The sequence below is a fragment of the Acipenser ruthenus genome, chromosome 19 (genome assembly GCF_902713425.1).
Source record: "Acipenser ruthenus chromosome 19, fAciRut3.2 maternal haplotype, whole genome shotgun sequence".
Taxonomy (NCBI): domain Eukaryota; kingdom Metazoa; phylum Chordata; class Actinopteri; order Acipenseriformes; family Acipenseridae; genus Acipenser; species Acipenser ruthenus.
This window is the reverse complement of record NC_081207.1, coordinates 19,995,450-20,011,108: the sequence shown is the minus strand read 5'-3', so window position 1 is coordinate 20,011,108 and position 15,659 is coordinate 19,995,450. Positions and strand designations below refer to the sequence as shown.

Below are 15,659 nucleotides of genomic sequence, written 5' to 3'. Positions count from 1 at the left end.
CAGACAGACCTCCTGCATGTGCATTATCCCCTATCCTCTGAGATAATAAATAAAACCACTTAGGCTGACAAGACAATGTTTGTAGAGCATACACATGGCACCTTCATTCCACTTACTCAATAAATATCTCATTCCTAGTTACAAAGTAATCCGAACAGCATGTTAAAGAAAGTACAGTATTAGGAGTTCCAACCAAAACCAGATCCTGAAGACTGCTCTAGTCGTGCCTGACCTCTTTATGGGCCTCGCTTGAAATCCTGTTGGTGTATCGTAGAACCTCCAGCTCCATGTCAGTCTTAAGGAGGCGGCTGGAAGAGACAGAAAGCGCAATTTAAGATATTATCAATACATACCACACAGAAAATATAAAGAGAGAAACAGTTTAGAATCTTTTTCATCTCCATAAAAACGTAGCCTATCAGGACCATTACACATGTCATGATACATACAGATTTAAAAACTGGTTAAGAGCTTTACAAATTATAAATACTGTATATATTTAATAAAAATGTATTTAATGTTCTAGTCTTTCTTTTTTCTGGTAGTAATGAACATATATTACATAGATTTATCTAACATACAGCACATGTAGTTAAAAAAAACTAAATAGCTGACTGAATAGTAGCAAATAAATTGTAAAAATGAGAAAGAAAAATAGAGGTTTAACCAGACTGTAAAAAAAAAAAGTAAGTTGCTTCAGTAAGTTTGTGCTCATTAAACTTGTACTTTTATCACTAAATTAATTTATTTTGCATTTTGACTGTACTTGCATCGAGAACCTTGAATGTGATATTTCAGTTCTAAACCAAAAGAGTCATATTGGGGAGCTCACTGAGGCCTGCTCTACTTGCACAGACCCTGGTTTCACAGCATCATGGGTCTCTAAATTAGCCGTTAGAGTGCAATATTATTATATTTCTTTTTGACTTTCATTTTCCAATTTTGAAAATGTCAGGAGTAATTTGTCTGCATCTTTGGTAATCTTCGGTGATAAATTACAAAAAAAAACACAATGAAAGTTTGCAGTGGAGTGAAGTGTAACTGTAATCAGACAGATTCCCACCACATACTAAAGGTCTGGACTTAACTCCGTGAGCAGCCAAGCAGGCACACAGGCCATTAGAAATGAACAGCCCGGCTTATTGCTCTGACTCAGAACCTTGACTTAATCACAACAAAAAATTACCTCTCATTTGTTCCATCTTTTAGTTGCAAGAAAAACAACCTGGGATATTTTGTTTTCCAATCTAGGTTATCCAGCTCTAACAAGTGAGGGATTTATAAATGATATACTTTACTACAGACGAGACCGAATTCCATAAATGAGCACTGGTACACACTTGCTTATTCAACAAAAGTTTTATTATTAAAAAGCAAGAAGCAAAAAAGGTGTAATATATACATTAGACTCCAAATGGGGCACAAAGCGATTTAAGCAATCAAAAGATATATGGTTTCACTGAGGCTTGAAGTCATGATGCTCAATAATCTATTAAACTGATTCCCTGGTGCATCTCTATCCATCTGCAAAATGTTTTTTCTTTGTTTTTCCCTGCTGTTTATTTATTTTTTTTGTCGCCAATTATTTTAAATCTATTGGGTGGATGTATCCCACCCCAATTACTTTTAGTCCTTTATTGTGCATTATGTAAAATAAAAATGTTTGGGCTATAACCAGGGAAGAAATGTGTTCTAGACAGTGTGAATTAGATCCATCCTGAGTTTTTTTGCCATCCTAATTAAACCTGCATTTCTAATCTATGGGCCGCCTCATTATTCTCACAGTAAATCTCTGAATAGCTGAAACTGCTATGCAATGGGAGCATTATCGCCATTTCTGCAATGACAAGCTTCAATGCAAAATGCACGAAGCACTTGGGACAGTTGTATAGAGCAATAAGTACATACTTTTGAAGCCTCCTTGTTATGCATCTGTACACAAGGGCCAGGTCATAAAATCTGTCAAATCTCAAATAAGCGCGGTTTCATTACAATGCTTCCACCATCTAACGGCATTTGCACTCACGGAAGTTTTTCTGTTTGTACTTTATTTCTCCTAATTTGCACCACAGGGGCTGTATTGAAGGCAGCGGATCATTCCTATTGCACAGCATTGCTGAAGTCTGGTCTATCTGTCCTAACTTCAGTTCCTGTTGTGATGAAGTCAAATAACTGGCCTAATTCTGTGACATTTGTGTCTTCAGCTCAGAGAAGAAACAGCAGGCGAGTAGACTGATAAAACGTACCCAGAAAGAACATTTGTGAATACCGTCTATTTACTAAACACAGTATACGGATATACTGCTGGCAGTGGGATACGGGATAAGAGATTAAGGAGGTCCAATCTTTCTAACAAGTGGCTGTGTCATAATCATCAGACCTCTAGCCCTAGGTGTGAAATACTGTGAATACTGTCTTTGTCTGCACTGAACTACCCATTTTATAAATTCTACATTGCCAGTGAGAAACCACTATCCCTCCAGCTGAGTACATTTATCAAGTAGTGAAGGCATGGTGCTCTGCAATTACATGATCAATACTTTTCTATTACAAAAATCGTGCAAAGTGAAGGCCGATCTCAGCATGCCCATTATCCAACATAGAGCTGTCTTACATCTTCCTCCCAATGGGATCATTAACATGTATGTGTCAACAAATAACAGTAGTACTCTTTAGTGCTATTCGCTATACATGTTAGGATTGCTATAGGTCAAGGAATAGCAGAAAAGGAAAAAGATGGGGATTATAAAGTAAATTCAAGAACAAAGAAAAAAGTACCAGAAACTACATTTAATAAATAAACAAATACATGAATAAATAATTTAATTTAAATAAAAGCAACTTCCATATATATATATATATATATATATATATATATATATATATATATATATATATATATATATATATATTTTTGCGCTCAAAGAATCATGGTTTTCTTGGAGGGAATACAATAACTTAATGTACCGGTAAATAAAAAAAAAATTAAAAAATCTATTATTTTATGCTTCGTAGCTTGTTTTAAAATGCTAATTTATCATCAAAAACGTAGAAGTATTCTTTTACACTCAGGTCACAATCTAATATTAATCACTACAGTTCTGGTGGGCTACTTTGGGCTATGAAATCAAATGATCATTAATGACAGACTATTTTAACCTAAATGATATCGGGGGGAGCACCTATTCCTACAAAATATAAATCACAATAATTCATAAATGAAGAACCATTTGGTGGTTTTGGTTATCACAAAACAAAAAGATAGACGTCTATTACTATACAATGTATTGTGTAAAGGAAGTATCACAATTCATTCATACACAGAGAATCGTTACACGTTTTGTGTACTCTACTGCATGTTGAACATATGAATAAACCTAAAGAAACATCTTATCCTGGTTGACAAACTGGAATAATTAATAAGCGACTGTAATAGAAAATAATAATTAGATCTATCATTAACATAAAAAGTAGATCACCATGGACTACATGCATTGTATGAACAAGTAAAAATGTGCAACTCCCACTGCCAGATTCTGACACTCTCAATAACTTATGTTTAAGAATGTCCTCAGCTAGTTTCATCACAATAGGATAAGTGCTTCTATGAATATATGCATGCAGCATGGCCATCATAATTTAAGAGAAAAAAAAAATCAAGTTACACGTAGAGCGCAATACTTATAAAAGTGATACTGAGTTATTGAAGCCTGTAATACTTCCAAGGACATAGTACTAGTCCTTGTGAAGAATCACATTAGGACACAATTTGAAGTTTTGAAAGATGGTCTTTGTGGCATGTTTTTTTTTATTTTTAGTTCCAACAAACAGTGTTTATGACCAGGAACCATAACATTGAACCCCATGATTTTATTGATGTATTCCACACATAATGTTAGAGTGTGCTTTAGAATATAGCAGTAGAGCCACAGGATGAATAATAAAAATACAAAAACACATATTTTTCATCACCTTTCAAGGGGTTTTAAGCTCTTATCAATCATGACTATCCTTCTGAGCTTTACATGTACTCTATCCATATTAAAGATGGATCTGCTTTTCATGTAGGGCATCTTATCTATGGATACCAGGTGCTGGAAAACATAATTCACCAGTGGGGCTGTCTTGGTTGAAATATTAATGGGGATGTGGCAGACGTGAGGCAGAGGAGATGCATGCCATAGTAGCAGGTACCTCAATATATTTCTTCTTCTAGATGTTTATGGTTCGGTCACACTGCATTATTGCAAACCAAAAAGGGAGGCTCTGGCAACTGTCTAGTGGTGTAAGGATGCTGCGATAAAGGGAAATGTAGTTCTGGAAGTACAAAATGGGTAGCAGGACTACATCCCCCAGAATACCATGGGGCTTGGAATTGAAGCCAGGAATGAGAATCACCTGGCACTAATTTATTGAGGGACACCTGTCTGAAATCAAGCAGGCAGGTATATGAAGAGCTCTAGTAACGTGTACAGGTTGCCTGTGCTAAGGCTGGGACCTGGATATATACCATAGGTGACAACCTGTGTAAGGTACAGAGTGTAAGAAGTGCTTTTGACTGAATCTGTAAATGGCTTAGCCGTCCAATTGATAGGCAGTATTGTCTCAAAGTTTAGTTAGCGTTTCTATGCGGAGTTAGGTTTTTGTTTTGAACTGTTTAGTTTATTTTTGTGTTGGACACGGTGACCCTCTCTAAAGGGATGCCACTGCAAATAAACATACAGGTACCACCCTGTTTAAACGTATCTATTGTTGCGTGGAGTGCTTCTTTTACACTAGAAGACAGTGATAAAGACCCCGAAAGAAGCGACAAATTTACAGACAAAAACATGCTTTGTCACAATGCACAAACGTCATGATATGATACGTACTGTGATATACAGGTCGTGATACAATATGTATCACAATACATGTCTCAATACCATTTTACAATGTTTGCAATTATTTATTTACAGCTAGGGCCAAAGGTTTTGCATCACCCTGTAGAATTAACAAATTTTGCTTCATAAAGTCGAATGAAACCTGCTGAATAATGTTACGTTAACTATTGAATACCGCGTTGTAGTTTTCCATATAGTTAACGAAAAATGTATGAATGTCTCAATCCTAATATTATAGGTGATGCAAAACTTTTGGCCATAGCTGTAGTATATGTTGTGTTTTTATGGTCTGGATTAATATTTCATAGTTGCCTGTCATACACATATGTAACACAGGCAAGATTACCAAAGGTCTATTTGTAGATCCATCTGGTGATCAGCTGTGTTGGGTCAAGATTACAAAACCACACATTGTTAGAGTAATTGTAATAAGAGTCATTCATGTAAGGGAAGAGTAAGCAAAATAATATTAAAATACATTTGAGACTACCTACTGTTTAAAATACACGAAAGCCCTGTTTTGCCAGTGTCCCAGCAATATGTTTTTCAACATAATCCTGATTGTTTAGATATTTCTCAATTAGTCTTATCAGCACCATGGTGTAATCAGATCATACTCCCTTCTTCAAAGTTGCAATGGTCATTAATTTCAATTTGAGCATCAGTATTATCTAAAAAGGGAGCCAGTTCTGCATACATTACATAAATTACTAAATACATTAGTGATAAATTACAAGTATATAATTATTTTGATCTGATCTTTGTATGCCTAGTAATGGATCACAAGAAAAAATAATTAAATACTTAAGAGGTCCCAGGTTCAATCTTTAGCTCTACAGTATATCAAATGAAATGTGTTGCTTGACTAAATTTTCCCTATCAGAAGAATCCACTGGAAGAAGTGCCATTGGCCCCAGATAGCTATTTAGTCTTGCAGCTCTCTGCTTGCGAGAGTGGGTAGGCCACCATGGGGATCAGCTTATTGGCACTCAGCTTGCAATTTCGCCAAGAGCTAGAAATTTAGCCGAGCCTCTACTATGAGGTTTCAGTATTCATTAATATTTATTGTGTTTTCAACCCAAGCACCTCAATTTCAAATCAGCTGAAACTGAAGAGTCTAATAATAGAATGATTCCCAAATAGCTCAAAGAAATGACAAGAGCTTTACAGATTAGTTTTGTTTGTTTGTTTTATTTTGTTCAATCCGCAACAGAGTGAATGCATTGGAATAGCTTGAAATAGGATTAACTCTACTACAGCTCTGATAAACTTCATTTTGAGAGCGAGTAAAATAAAAACCCTCCAATTGCGCTAAGTAGGTGCTTTGATCAGGTGGTAGAGATAAAAAAGAGATACATGCAACAGGTTTTCAACCTTATCAGATGAAGCATCACTTTGAGTTCTGAGTTTGAATCGTGAGATTTATTTTTAAGATGTTTTTTTTTTTTTTTACATGACAACCCTTATCCCAGGTTTTAGGAACAATATTTTATATGTATGACTGAAACGGTGTATGCTAATCCTTTTTTCTATTTGAAACCTAACATTTAACAGTTGGATTTTTATCTTTCATTAATAAGAACATTTACGAACAAGAGGAGGCCATTTGGTCCACCTAATCTCATCTGGTTCTGTAGTTGATTGATCTCATAACTTTATCAAGTTGGATCTTAAAGCCTCCAAGTTATCCTGCCTCAGCAACATTATGAGGTAGCCCATTCCATACTCTCACCACTCTCTGTGTGAAGAAGTGTCTCCTTCCCTCTGTCTATCTCCACTTAATTTCCAACTGTGTGTCCTCTGGTCCTGGTTTCTGTACTGTGCTTAAAGTATTGGTTTGTCAACCCCTCTATTTACCGTCTTACCTGTTTCATATTCTAGTTTGCTTGTTCTCCAGCCAAAAATGAAACATATTCGTGATGTGCTGAAGCCCATAAGTGAAACATTGTGTACTGAAGCCTATGCAATGCTGAAATGCTTCCTCACCTCACTTCACAAATCAGTCTTGAGGGATAGTTAGTGAGCTTGGAAAATAATAATTCTAAACATAGAATCATAAAGGATATTAATAGGTTACTAAATCAGGTAATTAAATCATAGAAAAATGTAGATGATATATGACCTTAAATATAAGATTCTTCATGCCTGACAAAGACCAAGATAAAGAGGACAACCCCCTCCCACAAAAAGAAGAAATCTACTTACCATTCGACAATTTCTGGATGGAGAAGGGTGTTATTCACTTGAAATCTAAAACGATTCAATACATGGTCATTAGCTTTCAAGTTACTTTAAAAGAGCTGCCCTGTGCTAACCAATGCTGTCCTTTGTTTTACCTTTATTGCTGAGAAACCTTTGGTTATTCACATGTTTTTTTTTTGTTTGTTTGCTTGTTTGTTTTTTACTGTAATTCACAATATACATATACAGGTATGTAAAATGCAAAGCTTCAAATAAAGTGCAGCTAGATTGTTGGAGCAAGTCTGAGCTACAACTTATGAAGTGATTAGGAACCTGGAAGCAGCAGCAGGAGCAGCAACTGAAATTGCAAAGCCTTGGTTTACACTCCCCAATCGGTGTTATGACTTATTCGGTATTAAAAATAGCTTATTCATTAAAAAAGCTTCTTACACTATAACACTTTAAGCCTTTGTTGGTGTTCAATTTACAGATGTAGGTGTTCAATTTACAAGGTAACAGTGCAGCTTACAAACCTTTATTAATCTGTTTCACTTCTGTTTTACATAGCAGCATGCATGTTTAAAAGGGGCAGGGAGATGCACGTCTTAAAGCTTAAAGAGCAAGTAGCTTCAAATTACATACTTTTTTCTTATGTTTAGTTCTGAGTGCCATTGTTCCATTTTTTTTTTTTATTTTTTTTTTTTCGTATGACCTGGGAAAGTGCTTTGAACTGTTATCAAAACCCAGCAACTTACTGAAGTTGCCTGAGCTTCTATTTTCACCTGCTCCATTCCAGATAGTGGATTTCCATGGCTTCCTTTAGGGTTCCTGTGGTCGAGCAGCTGTTGAGTGGCGTGTGTGGTGACGTCACGGACCAGGAAGTACCAGAAACAAAACAATGGATGGGTGGGTGAAGCTGAACGCTACTGCGCTCAGCGTATTTATTAAATAATAAAACAAAACAAAAGATTTAAACAAACAACAAAACAAAACAATAACAAATACGCTGCGCTTTTATCCGCGCCGCAAACAATAATACAAATACAGTGCACAAATATATAGGGGCGGGACACTCCGCCACAGTCCCTTGACCCTTCAGTGAGGTTTCTTTAAAATCACAATCACATTCTGATCTAACAAGTACAACTTGGACTGACAGTAAATTAGATTGTATGAACATAGTGCTATGATAACACAAAAAATAATGCAACTTGAATAAATCTGCTCTAAAAAAATGCAGAGGCACCACTTTCGAAAAAGCAAAGCAGGTTTAGATCTAACTACAGGGATACTACTGTTAACTGTGCAAGAGATAATACACGTTCTGGAACTTCAAGAAGATGCTGGGCTTTTCAAAGCAATGTCCCAAGGTCATACAAAAATAATAGTAACAATAATCTTTAAAACTCAGTATTTGAGAATCAGAACTCAAAACTGCTCAGAATGGTAAAAAAAAAAGTAAACATTGTCACTTTAAGCTACTTTCTCTTTAAAAACAGAAGTGCAATACATATTAGGATATCATTTCCCAGTGTTAAAAACAAGATTATGCATTATTATGTACAAAATTATGATTTGCATTACCGTAGGTGCAATACAAACATTTCAATAACTCTGTATTAAAAAGATCTGCTTGCAAATTGAATCCTGGAGTTGAAGCAGAACGTAGAAATTGAGTAATTCCCTGTAGACATAACATATTGGTGCTAGATAATGGACTAAGGGGAGCGATGTATTATTATGGTAATTGGTTTGCATTAGGTAGACAGTGATTAAGCTTCGAAGAGGAGTGCACATGGAGTAGTTTGTAGTTTTATTACATATTTGAAAGTTTTAATTAACTTGTAAATACTACTTGTAAGGGAATGATTAATAGCTGTGGTCAAAGTGATTTGTTGACCTGTTATTCTTGGTCATTGTGCTGGAAGTTTTCAGGCATTTTCAACCATTGTTTAATAATATACTGAAAATGGCATTTACAAACAAAAATGTAATTATTACTTCATTGGTGTTTGTGTATTTGATGCTCAAAAAAGGTAAAGGGGAAATGGCTCTGGCCATTTACAAGTGGCATGGTGCCAAGGAGCAGTAGAGCTTCACCTCACAGCTCTGCAAGTGAGTGCACCTCAATCCTGAGGCAGGGACAGCTTTATAAAATCGTTGCCACAGAATGGTTCATTTTTCTTGTACTATACTCACAATTGAACTCAGCCAAGAGAATCACAGAATACAGCTGAATATTGAGTTTAAAACTAAGATCTTGATGTGTTCTTTATCATCAGGAATCCAAAAAGTCACATGACCCCAACAGCAATCCGTAGAGGTTGCAGCAACAGAGGGTTTTCAAACTCATACGATCTCCACTCACAGGGATGCTTGATATGGTTGAATAGGACTTGCACTTTTAGAAAGGCTAGTACAGGAGGCATGGCACCCAAACCCACCAAAAACATGCAACATTCCAGTCCAGCAGCAGCACAGCATCTTAACAAGCAGTGTCACCTCAATAGACACAGGATAGATTACCCAGTTTGCCTGGTGGGGTTGATCAGGTTAGACTGTGCTCTGTCCAACATCCTTCAATCATTTTGTCAAAGGTGGTCAAAATCTTAATGCTAGTCCTCTGGAGACCTGGGTACAAATCCAGTTTAGGGCACAAGTACAATCAATTATGTGGCCTTAACTTAATTAGGTGGTGTTACTGGGCATGTGTAATCCAATCACACAAATCATCAGTACCGGATTATCATAGTGTGTTCCAGTTAGGATTTAGATGTAATCACCTACTTGCAGAAACGCTCCCATTGCAAAGCTCTAATGGTGCCTGACTTTAAACTTTGTCAGCCAGTGCCACTGATCTTAACCTTTATTGAGTGTTAAATTCACAGGAACATTTATTTATTTATTTATTTTAATTTTATTAAACGTAGCGATTATCTTATAATTCACAGTTGTTTTACTAAGTTCATAATATTAATGTGCATGTGGTCCATATGGGAACTGATGACAGCCAATTAGAGTTTTTTTTATTTTTTAAATCGGGTATAAATAAATTATTATTATTCCATTTCGATCATTTTCTACATTGCCTTCTGGGTTTCTATCACAACATAATTTTGCGTGCAGTGTGAGCGCTCAAGGGTACAGCATGCTGGGAGTCTGCAGCACAGCAGTCAGAACATAAAGGCAAATGCACATTTCACATATTTTATTTGCGATTACAGATATGTTGTACTCTGATAATTGATCAGAATAAGCAAAATTACTTTCGCATAATTAGGTCCCCCTTAAAGATATATGTTGTAATAAAAAGTTTAAACCACAAAACTTTAGTATTAACTTGCTGATTCAGTGCTGTACTTTAGAAAAGAGAGGGGAGCTAAGTAGCTGTGCAATTTGTGTTCTACCTTATAACAAGAATCCAAGCACTAGTGGAATGGCATATTGGTCCAGACCACACAGACTTATAAGAGCCAGTGTAAAAGGCCTTCTTATAATGAGGGAGAACTGCATGAAAATAATGTTTTCTGCGTTCTGTTTTAGGTTTATGCATTTAAAACTGTATTTGGAGAAGTCAGTGGTACATGTTGAGAAAGAAAAAGCCCACAGGGTATGGTGGCTTTCAGCAAATCAATTCTTCTGTGGCAAACAAAACATTTGTATTACTGATATGAGCTTTTCCTCAAACACTGGTACTGCGTGTTCTCCTAAAACATGTAACACTTTACTGCAGGCATGTTTAGCAGCCAGTCATAAGAACATCGCAAATACATGTCATATAGCAACATGCGATCCCAAACTGTATTGATATTTGGCATTTTAATAATAGTCTGTTATGTTTCGTATGAGGTGTGCAATTAAATGAATTGTTAGAAATAATTGAAACTCACTGGCTGATTCCTTCAAATGAGGCTTCACTGCAGGTGCTTCTACTATCAGTATTCAGCCCACACTGTAAAAAGTTTTAAAAAAATAGTAATTTAAAAAAAAAGAGTCAATTTCTGATACCCTGAAGCAAAGTAAAATCATCCAAACCTGTAACAAAAACCTACAAATAAAAGCTGGTGCTGTTTGTAAACTAAAGCAGAACATTTTATAATAAATAGATCCGTAGTACTTTGTACCTGAAAGTAATCCCTTCATTGAACTGACTGAACAAGTATGCCAATTCAAGACTCTCCTAGGGGCAATTTTTAGAGTTAATTTCAATTTAAGCAGATGCTTTCATTTAAATTGCAATGAACTGTGCCGTGCACATTATGTGTGAATGGCTTATAAAAAAAATCTTTGTAGAATCCAGCAATCATTCTGTCAGCACACTAACATTTCTGGAAACAGGGTAATTCCTCGCTGAAAAAATACTATATGAGCATAAATAGCATCTTCAGGAAAGGTAATGAAGGAGAGAGATCTTGGAAGCACACAGTACAGTACGTTACATTAGACCTGAGATAATGAGTATGAAGAATATTTGCATATGAACAGTTGCCCACTGCCATTTTTTTGTTTTTTTTAAAGCAGTCAAGTGTAATTAAGAAAATAGCCGTCTGTGCACTTCAGAAATCAGGTCAATAATGGGGATTGTAAGATTTGCATCTTATCTTTAGCAGCTTTATAATGTTTTAAAATGTAATTTCACACAATCTTACCAGGGTGAGAAGGGTAGATGGTCTCATATTGGACAAGACATCTGCAATCTGAACATAAAAAAAAATACATTAAAAAAATTATATATATTGCCCTTGCATGAACTGTTGGATAAAACAAAACCTTCATAGTTTACAAATTACTTATTTTTAAAACAATAGTTTAAAAGAAATGTCATATATAACGGTTCCCAACATCAATTTCATCCAAAGCAGACCTAAATCTCATGTTGCTTTTACGTTACATTTGAGTTTTAAGCAATTGTCATTGCCGCCACCCCCACCAATAACACTGCAATGTTTTTTCTTTTTTTTTTTCAGTTTTACATAACTACACTACATAACTGACTATTGTCGTGAAATATTATATTTTAAATTACATTCATTCTCTCATTATTAAAGTACAGATGGGTACAATTTCAAGATAATGTGAGGAAGTAAATAAAAAAAAATAATCAAAGCAACTTCTTAATACAGAACATTATCAGTGTAGCAAGACTATCTTCAATGGATGCTTGTTTACAATATTCTGAGCCAAGCAACACAACGATGAGGGGGGTGGTTCACTAGGCAAATATACTGAGGGATGCAGTACAAAAATTCAGCACTGCTTTATGACCTGTGTTACTTCCCTGTTTTATGGTGATATTCATTCATTTTACTTGAGGATTTATCTGAATCTCTCCCTACATAGCACACCTGATATGTAATAATATACATAGCTCCAAACATTCAGAGGATATTTGAATGTGTGCATATTGATCATGTGTATACAGGCACTGAACCTGTAAAGACAACCTAAAGAAATATAGTTTGTAATTTAAAGCAGAAAATAAGAAAACAAATGAAAATAAAGAAAATATCAGCAGCGCTTTGTGCTTGGAAATAATCCCTCAATTGAGATGAATAAGAAGCTATTTCAAGATGGTATTACCATCCCAGGGGCACATTTTGGGGTTCTTTCAAATTAAGCAGATACAGTGGAGTAATATATCAAGATGAAAATTAATGGGGGAAAAAATCAATGCAATGTTTTTAATAGAGTATGTTTTCAGAACAAGAAACGTATATATATATATATATATATATATATATATATATATATATATATATATATATATATATATATATATTATATATATATATATATATTATATATATATATATATATATATATATATATATATATAGATAGATAGATAGATAGATAGATAGATAAATGATTCTGTTATCATAACCACCTTCACTAAATTGAATAGCAAATAGCAGGTCTGTGGTTTATTACAATATATATATATATATATATATATATATATATATATATATGCTGTACATATCACAGTATTGAAAGCTTCCCCTTTTATAACAGTTATTCACAAATAAATACATTTAATATAAACTGCTCTACTTTGTCTCAGTTGGATAAACGCAATCAAAGGGTGTAATGATCTCCAGACCAGTGATTTATAATACCAAAATGCTCTCCAAATTCAAAATGTGAAAAGACAAAACAATTGTAACAAGGGGCTTAATATTCATAAGTGCTATCCATTAAACAGCTTGTGTGCATATTGTATTATGGCATGGTTTTTAAAACAGCTTTTCCATTAAAATGTTCAGTAATTTCTGTTTTGCATTCGGGTCTTAAAACACACCCTGCTAGGGTCAAGTATATATATATATATATATATATATATATATATATATATATATATATATATATATATATATATATATATGTATATGTATATATATATATATATATATATATATATATATATATATATATATATATATATATATATATATATATATATAAGGGGCAGCTGAAACTGCAATGGGAATGCAAACAAAATGGACTGTAAATAAGGTCTCCACTTTCTGAAAAAAACAGTAGAAAGCATTGGAAGGCCAAACTCTCGAATACTGTGGTTAACAGAGACAGAGGAATAATATTTCAGTGTAATTTCAGTTTGAATATTTAAGACAGTGTATGACAAAACTTTAAATTATAAAGAAGTTAAATTGTAAATAAAAGCAAGAAACCAGATGATGTAGGTTATGCCCGGCAGCCAAAATATAGCAAAGGAGAGAATGTAAACTGCGCTCTGTACAGCAAAGAAAAACTAAAGACAAGGTAATTAACGTCATTATATATTATAATACTCCAGACATACAATTATCTAAATATTCAGTGCCGTGTGCAAAGTAATAAGAACAAATGAAAAGAATGACATTTACTTCACATTGATAACATTGTATTCCAAAGGTTTAGGAAGTTGTTTTGCACGCAGGGAAAACACACAGAGTCCATCCATCCCGCATTGGCCACAGTTCGTAAACCAAGCCTTCAATCTTACTTTAAAGTCTAGACAGCTCTTGATCCCACAGGAAACAATGGAGCGCTCATTTTGCTGATTTTAAATGACAGCTTTCTCTTAAGTGGTAGGCACATTCTCTGTGGATTTTAAGAGATATTATAAATCATACTCTTCAGGGTTTAATTTGTCATGTTTACGGTAAAGTATAGTTTAACAAGTAAAAAAAATAACGTGCAACCTAAAGTTGCAAAAGCAAGCTCAAAACATCAAGAAAAATAACAATTTAATAAAACAAAATAGTACTAAGGTACAACGATAATGTCCCCGTCTAAAGCAAAAGACTGAAGTAGTGTTATAAAAGATAGTGAGGCTAATTATTTTTGTTTCTTAATACTTTGTTTCCTGACATGTGCTTAAACTGCCATCAATTTACATACCGTGCTTTCTCCTGTCACATTCTGCCTGCGGGCCATGACCTACAATTTTTGTTTCCTTGATTTTTAGAACAAGTTGACTTCCTATACATATATAGTCAAATTTAATTTACACTGAAATGCTATGTCTGTATACCACATTCTTCCCTGGTTTGGCCTTTCTGTGCATTCTACTTTTTCACAAAGTTTCGACCTTGTTGACAGCCCATTGTTTCCATTCCCATAAATTGACAGTCTTATTTAAAATGTCAGAACATTATAAAATATGTTTTTTTTTAAAAATATTAAAAAACATTACACCTCTTATAAGAGGTGTAGTGTTTTTTAGTTATTTCAAGAATGTTACCATTCTAATAAAATAAAGCCCAAAGCCTCTACTGTGTCTGTGCTAGGCCAAGGTTGTATTCTATTGTATTGTATTGTCTTTGCTTGATAGAGAGCTTTGTCAAATACTAGAAGCCTGTCCACAGAGACAATCAAAAATATTTTGTCACAGGCTGTTCCCATTTGCAAAAAAAAACAAAACATAAACACTGATAAGAAACAAACAACTTGAGAGAGTGCCTAACCTTTTAACTGCCACACTAATACTACTGATATAATAATAATAATAATAATAATAATAATAATAATAATAATAATTATAATAATAATAAATAATAACAACCCACTGTGCCACGGTAAAAAGGGCACTTTATTGTAGTACATTTATTTAAGCATTTTACAAACAGATAACATCAAATTAATTTAATCTAAGAGAAAACACTGCGGTGCACAGAATAAAGACCAGAAATCTGTAGCAACTGGGAAGTTTATGACTAGGTGTGTTTTCAGTTTCAAAACAGTACTGTCAAATCCTGTTCACTTACAACTATGACTGTAACAAAATTCCACAGTAAGAAGAAAGGTGATTCTAATGTGTGTTTTGTATAGATTTATAAAGGTTATGCTTACGGTTGTAGGTATTTTCTTAAGTGGATCACTTTGCACATTGCAGTTACCTTGTGCCACCCAATTGGTTACAACATCTCACAAGAGATCAACTACTTAATATATTTATGAAGAGATCTCTCGTCTTTGGAACAATATCAGAAATAGTTAAATGATGTTCCCTCTAGTCAAAGGCACTGAGCAGGTTAAAAGTCTAGTATCCTAAGACCCAAGATAGTACTGCTATCCTAAGATAATTATTATCCA

The 15,659-nt window shown here is 34.4% G+C and overlaps 1 long non-coding RNA gene across 1 annotated transcript; it reads right to left on the bottom strand.

Moving 5' to 3' along the window:
* Positions 1 to 258: 258 nt before the first annotated feature.
* On the bottom strand, positions 259 to 11,006 carry LOC117424835 (uncharacterized). Its single transcript, XR_009307776.1, has 3 exons — positions 10,952 to 11,006; positions 7,086 to 7,130; positions 259 to 308 (listed from the first exon to the last, which is right to left on the bottom strand). It is a non-coding gene; the product is annotated as an uncharacterized LOC117424835 (long non-coding RNA).
* Between the last annotated feature and the right edge of the window lie 4,653 nt (positions 11,007 to 15,659).